General features: G+C 48.9%; 1 long non-coding RNA gene across 1 annotated transcript; it reads right to left on the reverse strand.

Annotated features, from left to right (window-relative positions):
- Nucleotides 1-787: 787 nt before the first annotated feature.
- LOC136166782 (uncharacterized) lies at nucleotides 788-2,878 on the reverse strand. Its single transcript, XR_010662988.1, has 3 exons — nucleotides 2,741-2,878; nucleotides 1,525-1,657; nucleotides 788-872 (listed from the first exon to the last, which is right to left on the reverse strand). It is a non-coding gene; the product is annotated as an uncharacterized lncRNA (long non-coding RNA).
- Between the last annotated feature and the right edge of the window lie 3,191 nt (nucleotides 2,879-6,069).

Genomic DNA, 6,069 nt, shown 5'->3' on the forward strand with positions numbered 1-6,069 from the left:
TTCACTTCTCCAGAGAAATGGAACCCAACGACTATATACATATTATATACATATTCATATCTACACACACACCCACACACATTACATTACCAAATTCAGGATCTGGCTGCTGGTCACTCAAAAGCCAATAATCTAGTGGCAAGTGTCAGTAGAAAGGAAAGATGGTTTATTGAGAAAAGCCAGCAGTTTGGGAAGAAGGTTAACTTATGTCTAGAGCCCAACTCTGCAGATTCTGCTCAGCCATGACAATTTTTAAAGGGAAAAAGAGGGGAGTCTCAATTAATCATTATGGTAGGAGCTAGGATTCTTCATCCTTTTTCTGCTGTGTGCCGACCACTGACTTCTCCTGATCTTCTTTTTTTTTTTTTTTTAGTAAAAAAAAGAAATGTCTTTTTTTCCAAACCCTTTGGCCACACTGCCTGTGTCTGAGATCTTAGTTTCCAGACCAGGGATTGAACAAGCACCTCCTGCATTGGCAGTGTGGAGTCTTAACCACTGCACCACCAGGGAAGTCCCTCCTGATCTTTCTTTGGATGCTGTCTTGCCTTCATGGTCTGCCTGCAGATTTGTTATGGGGAAGCTGGGAGTAGAGAGCCAGTAGTTCTTTAATCCTTCATTCTTAACACCTTTTAATTCAGGAAAGGAATCAACAGGTTAGGCAAGTCCATTGTATACATTCTGTAAAGCAAAAGTCAGGAATGCTACCCCGTGATCTCATTTTCATGATTAAGGTTTAAGGGGAACAGAAATAGATAAACAGGAAAGAGGCAAATGAGATACTTACAAATCGCCACTTGTCAGACATCATTCCACTCTGTGAGATTAGGGGCAGAGGTCCATCTCCTGTAACTTCTTCGTGCTGACGTACAGCGCTGTGTTTTCAGAGAGGAAGGTGTTGACATGGGTCTGTAGCATATATTCGCCGACAGTTTTAGTTGCCTGCTTACACATGTGGGCAGAGCAAGCTATAATTATCCTAATACTCACAAAGATATAGATTATTACGAGCAACAGTGTTAATCTCATTCTTTGCTTGGACACTGAGACTGTGCCTCTAGTGTCTTACTCTGTGACTACCTGAGCCTGCTCTTTTGTGACTCAGGGAGGCCCAGGAGACTTCAGCTTTTCTACAGACGAGGCAGGGAACACAAAGGGGCTTGGTATTTGGGAGGGCCCTGCAGGGTCCCTGGGAACTTTTCTTCTCCAGTTTCTCTGGAGATTCCTGACTAATGTAGCCCCTGAACTCGTGTGGCTATGGAGTCTGAGAAGCTCTGTGATCTTCCATCTGTAAGCTGGAGAACCAGCAAAGCTGATGGTGTAACTCAGACTGAGTCCGAAGCCCTGAAAACCAGGAGCTCTGACGTCTGAGGGCAGTAAATATGGATGTCCCCGCTCAAGAAGAAAGAATTAACCCTTCCTCCACTTCCTTGTTCTATTCCTGCCCTCCTTGGATTGGATGAATCAAATGCTAACTAACCTCTTCCAGAAACACCCTCACAAACACACCCAGAAATAATGTTTTACCTGCTCCCTAGGCATCTCTTAGCTCAGTCAAGTTGACACATACGGACTTCCCTGGTGGTCCAGTGGTTAACTTCCACTTCGGTGGGGCATGGGTTCAGTCCCTGGCTGGGGAAGTTCTGAATGCTGTGTAATGCTGCCAAACACACACACACACACACAATCGACACAATTAACCATCACAGTGGCTTATACAATGAACATGTATTTCTTATAGTTTTGGAGGCTAGGATGCCAGCCTGATTAGATTTCTGGCAAAGACTCTCTTCCTGGCTTGTAGACACCTTCTCACAGTGTCCTCATGTAGAGGAGAGAGAAAGAAAGAGGGCTCCAGTCCCTTTATCCTTTTCTAAGTGCACCGGGGACTTTCTTGGTGGTTCAGTGGCTAAGACTCTGTGCTCCCAGTACAGGGGACCCAGGTTTGATCCCTGCTCAGGGAACTGGATCCCACATGCAGCAACAAAGATCCTCATGCCCCAACTAAGACTCGGTACAGCCAAATAAATTAAAAAAAAAAAAAAAAAAGAACTGTTAAATTGTCAAGATTTTTGACAACCAGAGATTAAACCCAGCCAGTATTTAACACTTAAGAAAGCATATAAAAACAAAAGTGAAAGTTGCTCAGTCGTGTCCAACTCTTTGCAACCCCAGGCCAGAATACTGGAGTGGGTAGCCTTTCCCTTCTCCAGGGGATCTTCCCAACCCAGGGATTGAACCCAGGTCTCCCGAGTTGCAGGCAGATTCTTTACCAGCTGAGCCACAAGGGAAGCCCAATAAAAAACAAAGGTGACACTCAAAAACTCATCACCTCCTAATTGTTCACTAAGTATTATTGTTGTCTATCTTTCAAGGTGACTTATGCCTCTGAATCTACTTGGCAGAAATACCACACAGTGGTGTGGACCTGCCCACCTCCTCCCAGTTTCTACTCTGTGACTCCACCAGGTAGCTCAAAACCATTGATAGGAGTGTCTACAGTCTCAGCAACCCTCCTCCCAGGCCCCCGACCTTGCTCTGTTTTTATTATTTTTTTGCCTCTATGTGGGGTCTTAGTTCCCTGGCCAGGAATGGAACCGGTGCCCCCCACCCCACCCCAACCCCCTGCCCCGCCCGGCAGTCCCACCTCACTCTATTTCCTTTCCCACAGCACATTTCAGTTTGCTACCTAAGTTCCTATATCATTTGCATATTTATGGTGTGTATCAGTCTGCCTGCTTACCATGCCAGTCCAGGCAAGCCAGGGAGTTTGGTTGTTCGTGTTCACTGCTGTGTCCCAGTTTCTAGCAGCACACAGTAGGCGCTCGATAAATCTGAGTGGCAGTGAATGAAGAGGTCACTCCAGGAAGCCCATTTTAACCACACCTCCACCCTGCCTAGGGCTTCCCAGGTGGCTCAGGGGTAAAGAATCTGCCTGCCAATGCAGGAGACTTGGGTTAGATCCCTGGGTAGGGAAGATTCCCCTGGAGAAGGAAATGGCAACTCACTCCCAGTATTCTTGCTTGGGAAATTCAGTGGACAAGAGGGACCTGGCGAGCTATAGTCCATGGGGTGGCAAAGGGTTGGGCATGGCTTAAGGATTAAACAACAACCGTCCTTGCTAATGTTTCCTGGCCCCAGCAGGATCCAACTTCCTTCTTCTGATACATTGGGGTTGGCCAAAAAGTTCCCTTGTGGTCATCCACGTGGCAGAGAACCCAAACGACGTGTTTGGCCAACTCCACTGTTTCTGCCGCCCAGCAGGCTTCCAGGGAGGGAGGCACGGTGGGGGCCGCTGTTTGGCAACGGCGGTGGCCCACCCAGGTGGCGGCCCCTTGTCTCACCCCTCTGCATCTGGGGAGCCTGTTCTCCCAGCGCCTGTCCCCGCGCCAGGCCCGGGAGGCTGCAAACGTCCAGACCCCCATGCGCGGGCACATCCCGGGCGTCCCGCCAGGTGCGCACCGCGGGGCGCCCGCAGCTGCGCGCTTCCCCTCCCGCGCCGCCTAATCGCGGCAGCCGATGCGGGCCCACGGCCGGACCACCTGCGCGGAGAGGCAAGGAAGCCGCGAGGACCTCTGGGGCGGGCCAAACCCCAGCTGGGGGGCTTTCATCATAGGGCGCTTTAAAATCTTTCTAATGAGAAAATATTTTAAACGTTCAGGAACATAGGGAAAATAATACGAGAGACCCCCAAGATAGCAATGCCAAAGATGAGGCGTCCTCATTCAATCCCATAAATATTTCATGAGGTTGCCAGTCGGTTTAGCATTGTTTTAGGAGCTGGGACACAACTGGGAGAAAAATACACAACCCCCCCTTCTCTCTGGAATCTGGTTCAAGGAGGGAGAGGCTGGTATGAAATTAAATAACTGTGTTCATTTGTAGGCGTGTGTTAAGGGCTGAGTTTTGTGCCTCCGTCCATCCACAAATTCACATGCTAGCCCCCAAAGTTGATAGTATTAGGAGGTGGTGTCTCTGGGAATGAGGTCGTGAGAGTGGAGCCCTCCCTAATGGGATTTTGTTGTTGTTTACTCGCTCAGTCCTGTCTGATTCTTTGCGACCCCATAGACTGTAGCCCGCCAGGCTCCTCTGTCCATGGCATTTCTCAGGCAAGAATACTGGAGTGGGTTGCCATCCCCTTCTCCAGGGGATCTTCCCGTCCCAGAGACTCCTGTGTTGGTAGGCGGTTTTTTACCACTGAGGCACCAGGGAAGCCCCCTAGTGGGATGATTTCCCTTATAAAGGGGCCGTAGAGACTGCTCTTCCCCCCTTTGCCCAGTGAGGACACAGCGAGAAGACCCAGGAAGGGAGCCCTCACTGGACTGTGCTGGCACCCTGATTTTGGACTTCACAGTTTTCCCGTGAAAAATAGATTTCTATTGTTTATAATAGGGGTCTGTGGTATTCTGTTTTACCAGCCCAAACTGACTAAGACAGAGTGGGCGCCTTAAGTAACAGGTTGTTTATTGTATCACCTTCTGGAGGCTAGAAGTCCAAGGTCAAGGTGTCGGAGGGCTGATTTTTCCTGAAGCCCCACTCCTTCTTCCTCCTCCTTCCTTGCTACTTGAGTAGGTGTTTGTGGTACTTCTGAAACGTGACCCCCCCCCCCCCACAGTCACTGACCCTTCTCCCATTGAGAGGTGACGTCCGTGTCTGCTCCCCTTTAATGTAGGTGGACACATGCCTGCCTCGACCTCTACAAGAAAGCAGAAGTGGCACTGGGATTTCTTCTTTTTTTCTCCTTTTCTTTCTTTTTCTTTTTTAGTTCTCTGAGCTATGCAGTAGGTCTGTGTTGCTTATCTATTTTATTGTTTAATTTTTTGGCATGACCACATGGTGCACGTGGTATCTTAGTTCCCCGACCAGGGATCAAACCCACGTCCCCTGAATTGGAAACTTAGGATCTTAACCACTGGACCACCAGGGAAGTCCCTGCACTGGGATTTCTGAGGCTAGGACACAAAAGGTCACCAGCTCCCCCTGGTTCTCTTGAGGTACCCAGTCTGAGAATTCAGCTGCCAGGAAAGAAGTCAGCCCCCCAAAGACCATCATGCTGAAGGCACATGTAGACCCTCTGGTCTGCTGTCCCCACTGATCCCTGCCTTCCAACCCTTTCCCTTTAGGATGTCCCCCATCTAGGAGATTATCTAGGACCTTCCAGACCAGCCATCCACCTGGCCCTACCCACAGGCCACAGATGCTGAGTCTGCCCAGAATCCTCACCTGAGATACATAAATGTCTGAGAGATATACACAAGTGAGTGTTCTAAGCCTGTACATTTTGGAATAGTTTGATGCACAGTAATAACTGGAAAAGCATTACATGTAGCGTGTGGCTTTAATTTGCCTGTCTGTAATTACTGAGCGGATCACAGAGTTCCCTCCTGAGAGTTTGTTTACTGTCTGCTCCCTCTTGGGGGCACTGCCTGTTCATCAGTTAAGATGCCACAATTTAGTTTCTAAGAGGCAGCCTCAACGTTTCTCTCTCCCCCAAAGGGATAGATAGATTGCTGTCGTCTCTCACAGCCTGAGGGGTTATGTCTTTCATTCATTCATTCAGCTGTGCTGATTTATATTCTAAGCACTTACTGCACAGTGGGCCAGGTGCTGGAAGCTGGGATGCATTGAGCGAGACACAGTGTTCTCAGGAGCCAGGAATCTGGTGGAGGGAGAGAACTTGAGTCAGGGGGTGTGGTCTTGATGCAGGAGCCCTGAAGACCCCTAGATTGTAGCTGACTGGAGAGGGAATGAGGACGTGGAGAGAGGCTTCATTCACGGACAGGGTTTTTCAGGTAGAGTGAATGAAGTAGTGTTCCAGATCACTCAAGTTGTCCATTTTGGCTTAACAAACTACCTCAAGCCTAGTGTCTGCTGAGGACCGAATGGGTCCTCTCCTAATTCTTACATTGAAGCCCTAACCCCTGAAAGTGAAAGTGAAAACGTTAGTCACTCAGTTGTGTCCAACTCTTTGCGACCCCTTGAACTATATAGCCTGTCAGGCTCCTCTGTCCTTGGAATTCTCCAGACAAGAATACTAGAGTACCTAGGGATTGAACCCAGGTCTTCTGAATC

Source organism: Muntiacus reevesi, chromosome 1 (genome assembly GCF_963930625.1).
Source record: "Muntiacus reevesi chromosome 1, mMunRee1.1, whole genome shotgun sequence".
In the NCBI taxonomy this organism is placed as follows: Eukaryota; Metazoa; Chordata; class Mammalia; order Artiodactyla; family Cervidae; genus Muntiacus; species Muntiacus reevesi.